General features: G+C 35.6%; 1 protein-coding gene across 6 annotated transcripts in view; it reads right to left on the reverse strand.

Moving 5' to 3' along the window:
- Positions 1-19,267, reverse strand: part of LOC141925234 (sodium channel protein type 1 subunit alpha) — a 102,287-nt gene that overhangs the window by 75,161 nt on the left and 7,859 nt on the right. For 5 of the 6 annotated variants that reach the window (XM_074829010.1, XM_074829013.1, XM_074829014.1 and 2 more), the window contains exon 2: positions 19,110-19,189. The exons of the other annotated variant lie outside the window; for it this stretch is intronic. The gene's annotated coding sequence lies outside the window, so the exon portion shown is untranslated. The remainder of the gene's footprint in view (positions 1-19,109; positions 19,190-19,267) is intronic. 6 annotated transcript variants of the gene reach the window in all.

Consider the following 19,267-nt stretch of genomic DNA (forward strand, 5'->3'; position numbering starts at 1 on the left):
GATTTGTACACTGCTACATGATGCCATCTGAGATAGTGCAACTCTGGTTTTCTGGATGTGAATTTGTGTCCAAGATGAAGTGGAAAGATGAGTACAAAAGGGAATGCACATGAATTTTTCAACAAATACATTGCACATTCTTTTGCATTACGACTTGAAGAATTAATGACTCACAGGACTCTTCATTATATACATCACAAAATATGATTTGTTACACTTGGTGATGTAAGAAATAAGTCATCTCTCACCACTAATAGAAAATAAAAATGACAGTAAACCAAATCAAATATTAAGAAATTAGCAAATGATACTGGACTGTTTTCACTGCCTGGTTAATCTCCCTTTGAATTTCAGGGAGGCACCCATAAATGTCTGTATAGATTGCTGTTTCCTTGTACTTTCCAGCACCGTGAAACTGATTGCTAAGGGAAAACTCAGGCAAGAGAATTCTGCTAGAGTAAGCAGAATTTAATCTTTGTCCTTCACTTTGCCCTTGCCCTGTGACACACATTCTGGTTTTGCTTTGGCACAAACTAACAAATCAGCTCTATTAAAAATCATGCATCTTACTACGGTTTTGAAAAACCATCACAGTGGTAAACAGTAGCATTAATATTTTGCAGTGCTCCAGATGCAATTATGTAACATTGGTAACTTCATTTTTATAAAGAGACTAACTAGGTATTAGTGAAGCTATCAATGATATGCCCAGGAAACAACCTTGCTAATTCAAGGCACCAACTAACAGACCACAGCTACTATAAATTAAAGCAGTGAATCTACATGTAAACTCACAGTACCCAAATATCTATGTTATATTACTTCTCGTTGTTTACTGGCACAGTTTCTGATTATTTTTTAATTATCAACTACTCATTATGATTCTTGACTTCAGAACACATAATAAATATAAATTACTTTCCTCAAAGTGTGGATTTGTGGGAGGAGAGGAAAGAAGGTATGGCCAACTGTGGCAGTTTTGTATGTGAGGCCTTAGCTAAGGAAAAACCTCTGTTCCTTTCTTCACAGAACCAAGTCTGTATCGGGCCTGTTTATCTCTATTTTAGGGCTGCTACAGGTAGCAAAGGTAGGTAGGATATCCAAAGCAACACAGGTGGCAGGACAGAAATCAGATTAGAGTATTGGGACTATGCAACTTTTATGACTCCCTGTAGCTCTTATATAAAATTAAATTTAATTCTCATGGACAGCTTTGTAAGGGAAGCATGCATATTCCCAGACTGATAATAGGATTCTCCCATATCTTTTTTCACCATCTTCTTTATTTTCCCTCTCAGCATTGATAATGCAGATCTGGGCACAAGGACTTGTTTGCCTTAGATTACTTGGACATGGCTAAATATATTTACTTAATGCATATTAATTTTAAATAAAGGATAGGTACATTAATACTGCAGACATCAGAATAGGGTGCATACATATCCACTGAGCTATAAATGAATTATCTGAAATATTGGAAGCAATCAAATAGTATATACTAGCTCAAGTGAAAGTCTATGCTTTGCAGCTAGATATTTCCATTACCCAGTCTGATGCACAGCAAGGTTATTGGCACAGGGAAAGAGTCACAAAAGGGGAGTGATGAGCAGAGACGATAACTATTTAGTTTGCCACAGAGTTGCAAACAACCATGGGTAGCTGTGTGATTTAAGAAGGCAGTTTAGTGCCCCAGTCTAGGCTGCCCAACAGCCAGAAAGCAGAACAGACAAAGATAGGAAATATAGCTAATGTCTATGATAAACATGCTGTTGTATAATTGCTTAGCTAACATCTCATTACATGAGTATCTGTGCTAAACTCCCTCATCAGCTCCAGGGAATTCAAAGCCACATTTTCCATCAATCAGCAAAACTCTTACACTACCACAGGCAACAGACCATCTGATCTCTCTTTGCAGTGCTCTGCCATCACTATGCAGTAATGAAATCAAGATTAATGGGATAGAAAGAAAGCCTATAAGAAAATATGAACTTGGCATTTTAATAGTAAGTTTTCATTTAGGAAGGCAATCGTGGCTTCTGATCCCTGCTCCGAGAGCTATTTCTCTGTTATATCTAATAAATTCGCTTGAGAAGAGTCAGTTGAAAATTGCCAGAGGTTTATTCATAGCTGAGGAGAAAAAATTTAGGAATACCTATAGGAAAATAGAGTTTATTTCTAGTTTTCACTCACAATAAATTTGTTGAATTCAGGAAGAAAGTCTCAGTTTTGAAAAATAAAACAAACTAGAACAAGCCAGCCTTCCCCAAACAAAATAACTAACCAAGCAAAACCCCCATGCTGGGAAAACAAGCATGCTCCCTGTGAGCTATCCATACTAGGAACTGTTGTCTGCTGCAGTCAGAGCAGAATTCTGTGTAGCTGCAGCCTTTTTCTCCCCCATAATACCTAGATTCTCAGTCCTATCCTTGTTTCTTGATTAGAAGAAATCAGAAAACCACATGATGTGGACACAGCACATTATTCATCACTGTTAGTTATACATATGTATGCATTGTTGAGATTGCTATTCTCATTACATTTTTAAATTTAACTAATGTATCTTTAAACCAAAATATAGCTACTGGACTTTGCTTTAGATTAAAAATAAATAGCTTGCTTCTGCTTACTGCTTTGCTAGTTTAATTCCATTAACTGCAACGAAGTCACTTCTATTTTAGAAAGCTAAAAAAACAAAATTAGTTATGCAGTTCCATAGAAAGAAAAAAATATTTTAATGGGACAAGTCACAATGCATCTGCATTACTACTCTATCTGAGCAAATACATTTAATAGGTTAGAACTACTGGACTGCTACCAAGCTGAATGAAATACATGCTTACTGTGTTCCTGCAGTGCATCTTGTGCAGTAAATGACTGCAGTACAGAGTAGCAATCTTTCTGCTTTCTTTCATTTGATCAGAGCAGGGACCCCTTCTATTGGCAATCTACACCACTAATTCAGGTTTAATTTTCTTAAGCAGTGTCTGAAACATCTGTTTCCATTTACCTTAGCAAACATAACAACCCTTTCTTCAGTCAAAAAAATAAACAAAGCCATGTAGGCTATGAAGTGTAAATTATCTAATGCCATTGATTCATTTTACATTAAGGTAAAATTGAATTTGAGACAAGATTTAAGTTCTGATTTTGGCATATTGCCACACTGGGAAAACAAGAAATAAAAGCTGATAGAAAACAGATCGCCCCACACCCTGGAATGATGTCAAATTTGCAGAGCTAACAAACTCAAAAACATCTCCATGCTCAAAAAGTTACTAAGTTATGACCTTTGTGGGTTGCTTAACCCCATTAACAGCATTCTGGTACTTACTATCTCGTATGGTCAGTGGAAGGGCCAGAAGCCTTAAAGACATAATAACAAAAGTATTTACATTTTCAGAACTTTCTGACAGTTACATGTGTATTTTTCTTGCAAACACAACAGCAAGCACTGATTTCACTCTTGAGGCTCCCCTGGGTCAAGGAAGCAGATGTGGAGACAACAGGAACATAATTAACACACAAGATAATGGGAAAAAAATCAACTGTAATTAAGGAAACCAAAAGACTTGCTGGTTTGGAAGCAAAATGATGGGACTGCTATGAAGTGCTAAAACCCCAAAACTGTAGAAACTTGTAAATAATTTTTGTACTACACAGGAAATCCAGACACCATATGAAAGGTAGAAGAGTTGAGTTTCAGCTTTCGCTAATTAAATCTTAGAAAGAAGTTTTGATACTTTATCCCTTTGCTTTCACTCACTGTGCACTCAAGGCATGTTTCAGCACATGCCCATGCATGGTGCAGGAGGCGGCCGTACCAGCCTCTACTGCTCCGTTTTAGAAGCAGGCTATTATATGCTAAGTCAGTGCAGTGCAGCACCCAAAGTGAGGGATCCATCTCACAAATTGTCTTTGAAAGGAGGGAATGCTCAAGGAATGGAAGATGCTCAAACCACAAACCAACCCTGCAGCCTAGGAAGTGCTGTTGCCACTGCATGACTTCTGTATAGCTCCTGTGTTCATCATCCCCTTCTGCAACTGTCAGCCTGACTTAGGTTTTATGAACTGTAACAATCACATGGGCTACATGTGAATCAAGGGTTTGTCAAAATAATTTGTATGCTATATGCTGTCAAGTAACACACGCCTGTAAACACATGGCATTTTTATTGCTGTTTATGTGGGCAAGGCAACGTATTCTCTTTTACTGGCCATTTCTGGTCCTGCTAAGGCAACACATCTACAGTTCTCCCCTTATGTCTCTCTGCAGTTTTGTGATTCTGAACTCACAAATGAACAACCATTTTTACCAACAGTAAGAGGATTCTGTTATTTCTTAGTAGGCTGCTTCCAACATTAATAAGTTGCTAGCAGTATGTGAGAAATGGCTTATTACTATGAGATTAACAATTTCTCTTTACAGTAGCATAATTAGTATCTGTTCTTGCAGATACAACTTTATTTAACTTCAAAAACTATGTTATATATACTGATGGCTCTCAAAATATCTCACAATGAATAAAAAAAGTCACATCACTGCTGTAAAGAAACTTCTTCCAAAACACATGACCTGGTCAAAAATAAACAAGTAAACAACTCTCACCTATTTCCTGATTAGTTTTGAAATGATTTTCAACAAAATTTGAATTAACAATATTAGTCCAATGTAATTTTGGAAAGTTCTCTTTAAGTGGACATTCATGAGGCTACCATGTCTGTCTTGTGTCCAGACACGGCTATAAATGACAGTAGTCTTGAGACCTGAAAGTGCTCAAGCCCTGGCACCTTGTGCCTTAGAGGTAGTATAGTTGCACAGTTAATTTACTCTATTGAATATTAGATAAAGCAATTTGCACTAACATTCATGAATTATTGCTGCTAGTACTCAAGCAAGCACATTAGAACTAGTTTCTATATCTCTCTCTTTTGCAATTGAGGTGATGTCCTCCCTGTAGGTTACACATTGCCTTGTTAGGTCTCTCCGGCATATCTCCTAGGCAAAGCCTACCTTTCCTACAAATGCAACCTATGGTTCAGCAGCATTCCTAAAATCCCAGCAGCAGTGCATATTCCCACACTCATCGTGTCTTAACAGATTCATCCCAAAGCTTCATACTTCTGACACTGGTTTGTAGTTCACCACTTAGAAAAGCAGCAGCTGAATCACGTGATTCAGAAAAGCAGCATTTGAAGCAAGTGACACAGAGATGTTGCAGAAGTCCTTGATACAGTTATGCTTTACTCTGAACAGAGTAAAAGAGATAAAACCAAAAATAAAAATAACAAAACACTCCTCCATTATGACTTCTCTGAATTTCCTAGTAACTCTTAGCTTCACCTTTGAGGTCTGGTCTGAGTCATTTAAGTGTCTCACAATGGTCAAAGAGCTTTTCTCAAAATGGTCAAAGAGAATGTCTTGCTTTTACTACTCCCAACTCATCAATCAGGAGACCACCTGATCATCCCCATCAGCTCATCAAAATCCATCCACTGATTTGCTGTTTATTTGTCATCCCACTTACCAGAATAAGTTTTCTTGGTCAGCTCCCATTTACAAACATGCCAACTGTAATCCTGTGATTAAATATCAATCATTTTACTGAAGCGATGCTAAAACTAAGGCTGAAGGTCAGATTTGCTTTCTGCTTGCACTGTTACCCTGTGGAGCAGCCTGAAAGCTGGCTGTGGGGTGACCCAGCTGGCAAGCCCACAGAAAGAATTGCTAAAAATGAGTTAAATCCAGATGACACTAAAAGGTGTATTGACGTCCTGTGTGGATGGGTCACAGGCATCCACATCCCATCCACCCATATCTGCCCTTGTCATATTCCACACAGCTGATGCCGGGCAGAGGTAAGGTCCTATGTTCACTGCCAGAAAATGTCTAGGCATTTGGAAAAAACCTGAATTGAGATCAATAGTCTTGGTGAGCACTAGCATCCACCTAGTTTCACACAAATATTTCATAACTTGTAAGAACATTTTGTTCAGACATGGAACATCTTAGCCCAGAAAGCATGAATTAAAACATAATATTGGTAATTATAAGGGTTTAGGCATAAAAAGAAGGATGTATCTCAGAATAATAAACTGTAATGCATAATTCCGAATGATCACAGTTGTATTTAAGAGATCCAGCTGAACTGGGCTTTGCATATTAAAGATTCCCCACTCATTTATCAAGATTTATTTCAGCCTCTTTTTTATTCTCATTTATTTCCTACAGTATTTAGCTTATTTTGACATTTAAAAAGGTTCTGCATGATACTCATGGTATTTTCAGTTGCCTAAAGGGGAAAAAATTATTGAAAATTCCTAGAAGCAATGAAATAGTTTTTGCTATTAAATGGTTAACCAAAAGCAGCAGCAACAGCATCTGCTGCCTTTGCCACACCCCTTGAGCAATGCCTTATTCTAAAAAGCTTCAGATTTGCAAAGAAAAGCAGAGCCTGGGAATTAGTATTTCTGCAGAAGCAGTGGTTTGAAAGCCACTGAATGAAGACTGTTAGCCACACTGACTTTTATTTAAAAGCAAAGATTTCACCTTTTTTTTCTTTTGAGGTGCTGGTGAGTTTCCAGTCATTTAATATTTTATATTCTAACCCTACAATAAATGTTCAGGATGTTAATTTGATTTTTGAAAATGTAGGAATGTAAAAATATAATAAATAACTAGTCAAACGCTACAAGTTATAAAATTATAGACTATGAAATCTAGTGGTATTGGGATTTGGGACTCTTCTGGCTTTTTTAATCCTATGGCTGGTCAAGAAGAAAAATTAGACAAATGTGTTTCTTTAAAATAAATAAGAATAAGTTATATGCAGAGACTTTAAATGTTTAGCAGTCTAGAACATTTAAAAATTAATGAACTTAATGCTATTAAGTGCACTGAGAAAACAGACAAAATGTATATTGCAGGTGACAACAAAGTTAAAAAATAGCTGAACTAAGGGAATATCACTGGATACCATCTGATATTTAAAAATGGAAAACCATTAATCAGAAATTTCTGAAATATAGCTATATACTTAAAAATAGCATAAATGATAACAAATTTTGCAGCAACACACTCAGTCATTCAAATTCTGAGCCACTTCTGGCAGTTTCCTGAAGACCAGATCATCTACTAAAAAAGAAGCAACACTTAATCAAATGTAGTACTGAGCTATGTGGTTAAAAATATGATTGTAGTGATTACTTTGCAAAGAAACCACTCTCAAACATAGGTACAGAAATGTAAAAAGGAAAGAGACTTGAGAACTGCAGTTCCTGAAAATATCATTCAGTGCACATCAACTGTGCAGTTAAACTATGTTAATGATGCTAATGAAGTAATAAAATATTTAATAATTTTAAAGGTTTCTATCTTGCATTCTATCTTAAATTGAAACTGATAGATTACGAGGTCTGTATCATGTGAATCTGTTCATGTGGATCCACCTGTAAGATAAGAACTCAAATAGGAGAAGCAACATGCTATAGTGAAGACCACAGCAAATAATGGCAGATCTGGCTAATGGCAAACCACATCTCTTTCAACCTCAGTTTTTCTGATGGGGAAATAACAGTTTACCCATTTTAAATGATTTGTGATTGGTGATTAAAATACTTTCAGCTATTCTTCTCATTCAAAAACACACATTTGTTACTTTAATGACTGAAAGTACTCTTCCATTTGTGACTGGAACTGATTATTGCTGTTTTAAATTGTCATTTTTAGTGTTGTAATAGAGGTTAAAGTGTTTTGGAATGCTTTTTCTAAATAATAATTTTTAGTTTATAGTAGTGAGTTATAATGCCTTCTGGTATTTTGGCATTGTGTGTCCACGACAATATCTTAAATAGTTTGAAGACAAATGATAAGATTAGTCATTTTTGTCCCATAACTCTTTACTTACAATATTTTTCAGCCACTCAAACTCCTGCAGTCAGGTACTGATTTACAGTACACCCACCTGAGAAACAATGGAGAGGGGCATTCCTCAGCATCTTGCTCTTCTTGTCTGATCAATGCATCTGAAGACAGGGTATCATTTCCTACCAGGCTCTGAGAGCTGAATAATGTTTCTGCAGGAGTCATATACATTTATACATATATCATTGTATACATATATACAACCTAGATGCATTTCTATAAACAAGCTTATAGTGAGAAGCCAAAGTAGGAAACTTCATTTTTCAAAACTGTTTGTCAGTGCACTTGAGAGAGGGCACAACAATGGAGATAAGTGCACTCCATAAAGATAAGAATATCCAGTTATGAAAAGCAAGCCTTTAGTACGTGAACAATGAACGTTGTCAGAGGAGAGATCAATGCTACGTGTAGGTCATGGCTCTAAGGAATCGAGGACATTTAAGTCTGAGGGAAACATGCACGATTAAGAAGCTTAGAAATGATCGTGTTACATTGATTATGAGGCAAAGACAAATTGGGGACTTAATATTCGTAAGTGGAAATGACATCTAAAGAATCTTAATTTGTTTTTGAGGAAAAAGCCTATGAAAAGTATACTGAAGAATTTTCAGGGCTTTCCAATTTTGAGTAGGAGTTGGTTTGTTATGCCTCTTTATACAGTTTCCCACATTTATTACTCTTAAAATGCTTGGTATTCTCTATGATTTAAAATTGCATCCGGGTGTATGCTTGTAATGTAACAGATAAACTCTTGATCCTATTGAAGCTGTTCTCAAAACATGCTATTGACTTCATTCATGCAGGTAAGTTTTATTACGTAATTGATATATTTGATTTACATCTTGAAGAAGAATTCTGATTTATGCTAGGTAAAAATGTAATTTCAACTCAAACTCTTTTGTCTTATCTTAAAGTAGAGGCACATTAACCTGGAGGAATACTTCCCTTTAGTTTTCTTTTACATACTGAGATTTTACCAGCTGACTTTCCTATGTGCTGTAAAGATGTAATTTCTTTTTCTGAACATATTTTGATATTTCAGTGCTGTAGAACTAATGCATAAAAAAGAAATATGAGTGAGATATTTGTATTAATAAATTAATAAAAGTACTATTGCAAATAATGTAAATATACGTATATCATCCATCATTCAATAATTACTTATTAAAAATTTTGTAGAGTGTTTATAAATTCATTGTGATGGAGGTCTTCTTTTGTCACAGTGCAAATTATTTCTCATACTTTAAGTTGTGGGATGGTAAAATGCTTTTTACATTATGACACGTAATGGCATACAACATATAATGTCACTGGAAATAATTGCTGTAAAACAGCAATTCTCAAAGTAGGAAAGATTGAGGATGGGGCCAGAGATTTAGCCTGGGAAAAGTAACTAAAAAAAAAGTATGAAAATTTCATCAAAATATTTGCTCTCCCTTCCTCTCTTCTTACTTTTCTTGCTTACATTTTTCTTCCTCCATGAAATCTTTTCACCTTTCTGGCAAGTCCATGGAGCACTTGAACTTAACACTGTCCTTAAGTAAACAGGTCCTAGGCAGTGAGATGCAAGTGTCCTCCCTCCCTCCATGTCTGCTCCATCCTTTCCAGGCAGCTGGGCTTGCTGGAAGCTGAGTGCTTACATGGGGAGTGTTTTGGGCTCAATAGCATCAGGGCTGGGTTTTCAGGTATGTGGTTGTGAAGTTAGGCTTTCTGCTGGGCTCTGTGATGAGGGAGGTCTTGGGTGAACTACAGGTTGACCACAGAAGCTTGGAGCAATCCAGCAAGTGTGGAGAGGTGAATGTATCCAAAATATTCCAAAACCAAAAAAGGTCAAGATCAAAATTGTTACCACTGTAAAAGACAGTTAAGAACAGGTGAGTGTAGAGCAAGAGGCATTTTTTTAGTGAGAACACAACGATCTGATACATAACAGATGGCTAAAGCATGACTGTGAATAGATACCTTACACAGCCTGTCGCCTTAGTCACTATGTCCCCTAAGAAGAAAGGACCTCAGTGAATATGCACGATATATTACAGTACCAAGTCTTAAAATGTCTGTTTTGAAAGATGAGCACATATATTTATCAGCAGCAATATGAACTTCTAAGATTCTGTTTAATTTTACTACCTATTTTTCTCAGGCTATATCTGTACTATATTTGACAGCGTACAGCCAAAACCGCATTCTGTCACAAGCTGCTCCTCAGGCAATATGAACCTGTCCATGTTGCCTTTTAAAGGAAGTCCTTCTGGATTTGGGAGGCACCTTGCTTGTAAATTTCCAAGTTTGTAACAGCAAACTTGACCTCTAGGAAGAGGTCTTTCTTGAGTTACTTTTGGTTTTGTACCCTGAACAGCAGACAGCCAAGATGTGTTCACACTGCAGGTAAATGGGTTTACAAACCTTTGAAGATTATCTTTCAGAATAGCATCAGAGCTGTTGAAACCATGTGGGCCCTGCTGAAAGCAGGCAGAATGGATGGCTGTAGCTATTTCGGTCTCCAATCTCCCTTCAGAAACATCCTATTTATCCTATACACAGTTTGACTGACTCAACTTTTAACTATTTCAGACTTTCTTCCACTGTCATTGCTGGTGTAAGTGTTTTCAATTTCTAGGTAGAGTGATTCATTCCAGTCTATAAGGGCTTATCACAGCAGTTTGGCACATGAAAGGCTAGCAACAAAGCCTAAGGGCTGCTGAGGTTGGTGGTGCCTGTGCTACTTGTAGTCATGATAAATCTGACTCTTACATGTGTCAAATGTCTTAATCTAAGTTTTGGAGCCAGAATATGTCTAAATCTTACTGTACTTTCCCCCTCACCATGCATATCTAAGAAACAGTCCTTCTAGCCATCCACAAGATTAGTACTGTCGAACCATCTTCTATCACGCTTACAAAGAAACAAGAAAGTTTCTTTGGCCTTATCAGACAAAACCTGTCCGTATCCAGGGTGATTTTCTAACTAGTTACTTAAGCTATTTTATCCTGCTGTATAAATTCTCAGAATATAGATTACTGTTTCCTCTCAGAGGGTCTTTGCAGCCTTTCTTCATTATCTCAAATTCCATTTTTTAGATGTTCAACTTTTCAGTGTACATCAACATCATGCTTTTGAAGAAGATTCACAGTCACAGTCAGGAGACACAAATATCTGCAAAACTTCCTCATTATCCTCCTTTTAACCTTTTTCAAGATACCTTTCAAAACACTTCAGTGGTCACGCTGCTCAGCAACCAAAACCTTAAAGGTCTTCTTTCTCTCTGTGCCATATGAGCATTTTTCCTATACTTAGGTTGTATGCCAGCTGAAGCAGTGATTCTCTTTCTCTGAATAGCACATACAAATTGGGGTCCTAGATTCCATATATGAACACCTGCCTATTATAGGCATTCAAAAACATCCATATGCGTGCAAGGCAACAGGTAATATTGGACACAAACAAAACAGAACAATTTGTGGGTAAGAATCTGGAATTTAAGAGGTATTAAAGTTCAAGATGCTGTACTTTAGAGGAGTGATATGAAGAAATGCTTTCAGAACTAGAGCCAGACAGAGCCAGAACACGGAAGGTTTTTAGGAACAAAGTTCCTGAAACTTCCAGAAGTAAAACTATGCCTTACAGCACTGCAATACGGTATTTTAACTGAGATAACACATCAATGTCTCAAAAAAAAAATCTTCCTTCTTTCAGTCCCCAAAGCAGTTAATAATTACTGTTTCAGGAAAGCCACCTGAATTAGAAGCATTACACAGAGAAAAACAGACCTGCAGACCTCTAAAGAGAAGTGAAAATTGCTTACTGGGTGGACTTCAGAATAATGCTAATCACAATTTCACTACCCACAGCCATTATTTAGCCATCTTCACAATCTTTTCTCATGTGAAATAGAGCAAATGGCTCATATTTTGTATCTGGAATTTATCTGAACAGACAGCTAAAGGCATAAGACATCCTTTTACAAAGTGCTAAGCAAACAGGAATTCACACAAAAGTCAATACGAAATTCTTGTCAGTCTGTTTTGAGACACTATATTTTTTGCCTAAGCACCTAAATATAGACTTAAATACATAAGCTTAGACCTATTTTATGAAATTTCTTCCTTATATCATGGTCATTCTTACTTTAATCACAGGAGGAAAAAATCCTATTGCCAAAACCAACCAGTTTCCTGCATTTCAGAATCCTACAAACGATATAACCCTGAGAAATATATGTCAATGCTGAGACACCCATTGAAATATTATGTGCAAAGAGGTCAAAGAAAAAGGGAGGGAAAATTTTGAATAAACCACTGTTCTTACTATTAGACATTTAAATAGTACTTAATGTACTGAAGACAGATCTGGTATGGAACAGAGAAATAGCTTTTAAAAATAAAATTGAATGCTTACTACTCCCCTGCATTTTTAAAAATTAATTGATTCATATTTCCCCAGATTTTTTTTTCTGTTTCCTTTTTTCTTTTTCCCCAAGAAACTCTGTGCTAGCTATTGTCTAGGAATTAGGCATGCAGACATAAGGGAGTAGGTACTCTATCTGCTACTTTGCTTTCTCTTGTTAGCATGTCCCGTAATTTATCATTCTCTACTCTTGAGCAGTATGCATTTTTGTTTCTCCCATCAGACCGATTAAATATTATTTAGTGCTGGTTCAGGATTAGTCTGAACTTACACTTCACAGATGTATAGAAACCTGTCTTGAGGAGAAGTAGAGGGCAAATCTGAGGTCAATGCCCACAGGTGACAGACTCACAGCCATCCTGCACAGCAGCTAGGTAACATGTAACCTAGAGTCAAAACTACCAGACATGCTGTCTAAAAGATATGAGAATTTCTTTTACCAGGCTACATAAAAATATTATTTGAATAAAAGTAATCTTCAGCTGGAATTCTACTTAAAAGGTACTCAAAGTAATTAAGATTTTTTTTTTCTAATCTTATTTCACATGTATATCAACAAAACTGTAAACTTCTGTCTACTGTATGTCCCACTCACAAAAAATGACAATGTTTTCACTTCAGAGCAAGTAGAGTTCTCATACCTGGTGATGCAAAAATATGTCTACATTAGCATTTCTAAATATTCTATTTATATTTCTATTAGTAGTAATATTTTATATTTTTATATATGTTATAATTTCAATTTCTATAATATTTCTATTTATAGTCTCATTTTTTTGTATTTTAGTGCATAATAGGCTAGTGACACACTCCACCCTGCACTCCTAGGATGTGGTTTTGTATTAAAGAATCATAGACTCACAGACTGGCTGAGGTGGAAAGGCACCTCTGGAGATCAGCTTTTGTATTAAAATAAAGATATTTTGCAAAATTTTCTCACACATTTCTAGCCTAGGTGAGTGTAAATTCTGCTTCTATAAAATGTTACAGGCAGTTTTATATTTGTCCATCAAAAAGCAGACAGCAAAACAGACAGAAACATCCTGAAATAACATCTGGCAAGCTTTCCACACCTAGGTGTCTCAGGAAATACAGTTTTACAAAGCTGCCCAGTCCCAGAAAGAGTGGTATGGAGTAAAGTACACTATTTTGCAGCAGATTTTAAATATATTTGATATATCTTCATTTCTCAGACCTTATATATATATATATATATATGTCTTATCCATCATTTGTTAAACAAAACCAATTTAGTCTGCTGTTAAATAGGAATGTATTTTTAATGATTCATGTACACGGGTTTTCATGTAAGTATTCAGAATTATTACAAAGAAATAAAACAAGATACGGTTTGAATTAAGTCCAGTTTGGCATCTGATTTAGCAAGATACTTTCTAAATTGGTCTTGCATTTCTTGTAAGTATCAATTAACAATCTTCTACACTACAATTTAAATTTTTTAATTAGTATTAAAGTTAAACACTGTATCTGAAGATGTCTTCCTCTATAACATTGACCTTCATAGAAGAAAAAGAAGCTATATGTTTCAAATTTTTTTCTCCGATTATAAACTGTTGTGAAAGGACACTCAAGACAGTATCATGTTGTTTGCTTTGCAATTGTTAATTCAGAAGTTAAAATATTTTATATTTACTCAACATGTTATTTCAGTTTGTGAATTTATTTATCTTATTCTAAAACCATACTCTAAAAAAATCTGCACAATAAAATGTTATTATCTCTTTCTAGGTAAATATATACATGTTTCATTGTATAGATTTGTAGGAATGATATTTCTTTTGTTTGCTCTGTAGCTTAGAAGCCAATGCATTAATCAATGGTAAGAAATACTCCTGGATCTGGGGACACAATCACCTCTCTTGTTAAAAATGTTGACCCTAGTACAATTTTCACTTGTTTTAGCTAGTAGTTTCCCAAGGAGTCTGGGGACATGACTCAAGATTTAGCTCACATCAGAAGGCATACCCTGTTGACAGGGTGCATAAAGCCACCAGGTTTTTAAGGACAAGACCCTTTGCAGACACAGGGTATCTCAATGCCAGTCAAACTTGGCATAAATGGAACCAAAATGACTAAGAAAAAATTTATTGTAATACATAGATCATTTTCCTTGGAGTGCAATTTTTTGTTTCAGATATAATATTTTATTAATTCAGACTAGTAGATTTGTAATTAATTTTATTTTGAGACAACATGAAGTCCTGAAAACACAGTAAAGGCTCATCCTTTCTGGTCTATCTTTCCCAGTGTGTGTATAAAGAGAAAACAAGTTGAGCTGAAGGCAAAAAATATTCAGATATGAGGTTTCTAGATAGAATTTGGATCACATAGTTAATGTTAAAGAAAAAAAAAGTAAAAAATTTTTATAACTTTTTTTTTAAATTAAACATTGTTAGTGTAACCAGTATGGAGCTCTGAAAAGTTCTCTGTCTCTATCCATCACTGCACATTTCAGGTGATATATTTGGTATTATTTAGACTTCCATTTCAGAAAATAAATGTATCAGATTGGGTTTCTCAGCTGTGAAATATACTGAACATTAACATAAAATAAAAAACATTGAAATGGCTCTGAAACACTCACTTCATTTAATCAGATTTTGAAGTGTCCTAGTTCTTTCTACTATCAATTTAAAAATCTTTTAAATTAAATGTATAGCATTCTCCTGACAATAAGCAAAAATCGATCAGATTTGCCAAATATCCTTTCTCTACCTCTTTTATTCACATACTCGCTATGGCTAACCAGTAAAGCCTATTTAATCTAAAAGAAACACTAAGAAATTAAATAACTTTTTAGGACATATTTTTGGTTCTTTCTAGATATATTTGAAGTGTTGCAGAGTATATATATGTAGCATAAATATTTTCAGGGGATGCTTATATACTTTTAAGAAAAGCCTAATGAAGATAGTTTTTAGGAGGTCTATTTTGGACCCTGTATAATTTATGATATACTTTTCTTTGTCTGTTGTACCTCAGATATCTACTTCTTGTAGACTCATAGAAAAATTGGGTTGGAAACAATGATCAGAAGCCACCTAGTTCATCTCCCTGCCCAAGGCAAGATCACTATACCTATTTCCCAACAGATGTTTCATCTAACCACTTCCTACAGACCTTCATGACAAATTTCATAGATTCCTCTGACACTCTGTTGCAGTTCTTCACTATCCTTTCTATTAGAAAATTTATCCCTGTATCTCATCTGGATGAGTCCATTTCTTCAGTCTTCCTGTCCCACCCACTATGGATGTAAAGAACAGAATTAATCTTCAGTAATCAGCTTTTAATGATCCACCAACCTCTTCTGTTATCATCTGTAGAGCTACTCCAGAAATCCTGCAGGGCTACTGGAAGAGCCCTGCTGAGACATTCCTAGGAGGAGCACCTATCATCTGCCTCAGAAATATCTCAGTCATTATTTCCCCTTGGCAAATAAATTCAACAATAGTTTGAAACAAAACAGTTAGACACTTTAAAGCATTAAAGAAAATAAAAGATCTCACTCTGAAGGAAACGCCATTAAAGAGTACGTAGAAAATGGAGTCCAGGGAGGGATGAGAGGATGGAAGAATTGCAGACAAATACATCTGGAACACAGTCAAGTCATTGGCTTAAAACGCACTTAAATAACCAAGCATTTGAAAGCTTCCTTCAGATACATTACCTCAGTTAAAAAGTACTGTAGTTGCTGCTTAGTTTTGTCATCTTTGACCAATACCACTATTAAATAAAGCCTATTTGAGTCACACAAGCCTCTACATCTATTGCTAAATTTTTCTTTCTGACCTTGACAGGATTTGAGTTCTTGTTTGGTTGTGTTTTGTTTTACCAGGAGGATGTTCTTCAGTGTTTTGAATTGTATTATGAAGTAATTTTAAAAAACCAATTCTGGAAGCAAATCAGAGAATCTGTTGTAGGAGTAGGAGAAAGATGAAAAAGATTGAGCTACATGTTTACAAGGCACTGAAATAAATAACCAAGGTACAGGGCAAGAGATGGGATAAAGCCTGAAAGCACAAACTGAGCTGAATGTTTCCGAGACCAAAAATAGAGGGTCTATGTCCTTTTTATCTCAGAGACTTGTGAAAAAAAGAGGAAATTAATAAAAAGAAGGATGGAAACACTTTAAAATAGAGCCAGAGATGCACTGGATACTGCTGAGACAGAAAGCAATGGAAATTTGCGTTCAGAAAAAGAAATGTAATGAGAATCTCCTAGCACAAAAAGAAAGAGAGAGCATCTGGGGCTGATAAATGCAAGCAATAGATATCATGGTGGCTGAATCAGAAATGTGGTTTTTCAAGTGATATTTAATATGGCAGGGAAGGGTGCCACCCAGAATTTTTATAAGTGCAAAATATTTTTGCACTTAAAAAATATTTTTGCACAAAAAAATTATTTTTGTCAGAGCTAAATGGCACATTAGAAGAGTGTGAAAGGGGGCCTGGAACCACACACACTGGTGGAAATGGAAGAGACAGAACTAATGATACAATAGTCAGCAAAAGACAAAAAGCCTGAAAACACTGAACACCCATGTATTCAGTAAGACATCACAGTGATTTTCTAAATAAATATTACTAATATTGAATAAAAAGAGATCAGCACATTTTACAGAAATTGGACTAACCCCACTATGGAAAGGGTGATGATTTCTGACTCTACATTTATCATTTAACTAATTACTTCACCCATACCAAACTTTCAGTTATTTCCATCCAACTTTTTTATGTTTTCATGGATAGGAATCTACAAAGAATAAACCTACAAGTAGAAAATGAAAATAACATGTGCCAGAAATACTGAGCTTTGGGAAAAACATTTGGAGAACTTGCATGATACTCCCCATCTCCCTACAACATTATGTTCAGTCAGAAACATCAGTTGTAGCTTTTAATGGTTAAAATTTACACAAAGGTTCCTTTTTTTCCATTTTAGAATATTTCAGCTTCATGATTTTTTTCTCTTTGAGCAATTTGATCTCTCAAGTGCTCTAAAGCATTATGCTAAAAAAAGCCTAATGATATCCTTTATCTAGTATGTCTTACTGATGGCATAACATTGTTTTTCTCAGTTTACAGGTGTGAATATACATTCAATTTTTCATTTAGTTTGTCTTCATTTTGGCATCAACAGAAAGTCTGCAGGTCAAATACAGCTCTCTTGTGGAATCCCACTGCCTCCTATATATACCAGCTATTTTCAATGGAGAAAAAGAAGGTAGAATATGTTCCAGTTATTGGAAGAGAATCAACAAATCTCTTCATGATCTTTAGCCCAAAGACCAAATATGTTTTCCCAGAGATGAGTTGGTACGGGAGTTCAGAAAATTAGTAAAATGAAAGAAAAGACATTCATCCAGAAGAGTATCACTGTTCTAAATACACACACACACACAAATTCGAGCAAGTTTTCTGCCTCTTTTCAGAAGAAGTTTGCAAAGAAGTACCCACCTCTCCCAATTACTGACAGAATATTTCTCATAACCAAGAGCAGGGAAACCTTCATATTTGTTTAATAGCAGTTCTTGAATTTAAGGTAGCCAAAACCAATAGAGAAGTATCAGTAAAATACCATTTAAGGGACAAAATCCAATGCTAAGCTTTGTGGTTTTGTCCTCTAAATATATCTGATTCTGTCATTAATGTACAAAACTCTTACAGTAGAATTCACATGTTGGAAGGATGTAGTGTAATATGGATAGCAGCAGTGATGCCATCCTTAAAAGTCAACAGCCATCTGTCCTTTAAAGTGCTTGGCATTGGGATAGTACATTGAAGAGAAGAGTCATATTCATAGACATTCTGAAGGTTTTCTACTTCAAGACCGCCTTCATTTTAAGAATGAAATAACCTGTCATTTATTTTAGCTTCCCAACTATCTCAGTTGTTGACATGTACAGCTTCTGAAACTTCAAAGCAAGTTTAGGTGATAATATGACAATTTTAATGTAGATTTCCGTGATCAATAATAAACTACCCTCGCCCCTGGTATAAAGTATCATTTCAAACTGTCTATATAATTTTTCTGTAAGTCATTATAGTCAGATTTTAAAAATTATTTATTTCTGGTACAAGATACTATGCAAATTGCTGTTTTCCTAGAATTTCCCTAGAATTTTACTGATTATACTGTGCCTTATGCAATAAAAGCTGGACATCCCTTGTGGCAGGCTAAAGCTCTTACTTTCCACCCCTCTCATCATTGATACTTTCTTTAAAATAATGAAAATTTTCTGTGAATGCCTGGCAAACTGAGGACAATAAGTTTAAGGCTGCCTGTCTTTAACATGCTTTCCTGTGTCTAAATACTTCAGCAAATATTCAAGATCACACAAACCAGGGTCAACAGAATAAACTAACAGGGTGTAGGTCTTGGCAGTAATCATCCTGTTATTGTTTCACATTAGATTCTCAGAGTCATTTTTAGCACAGTCTTTTTTCCTTTGTACTTTATATTAACACATAGGTCAAGCCTGACAAACACAATAGAAATGTAGGTGCACTTCAAGAATGCAACACTAATATCAACCAATACATCTCAGGAGTTTGACACCATAACCACAAAATAAGCATTTCTGGAATAAGTACAATTGAACAGGCTTTCAACAGTGATAGAAAAACACCAATCCATTTTCAAATACTGCAGAATGAGCAACAACTTTTTCAAAGTGGGGATGAAGGGCGGATGGGTTGAACAGACAGCCCAATCCCAGGTAAATTAGTTCAGTGGGAGTCTTTTAAGCACATACCTCAGACAAGCAGCAGAGAAGAAATCCATTTTAGAAAAGATGCTGAAAGAGCTTGATGTCCACCTGGCAAATTTCTTGTGCTGTTTGAAAAAGCAAGACGGTTCAGATTATGAACCGAGTTATATCTGCAGTTTAACAAACAGTCCTTATCAGTATGT

Source organism: Strix aluco, chromosome 6 (assembly GCF_031877795.1).
Source record: "Strix aluco isolate bStrAlu1 chromosome 6, bStrAlu1.hap1, whole genome shotgun sequence".
NCBI lineage: Eukaryota > Metazoa > Chordata > Aves > Strigiformes > Strigidae > Strix > Strix aluco.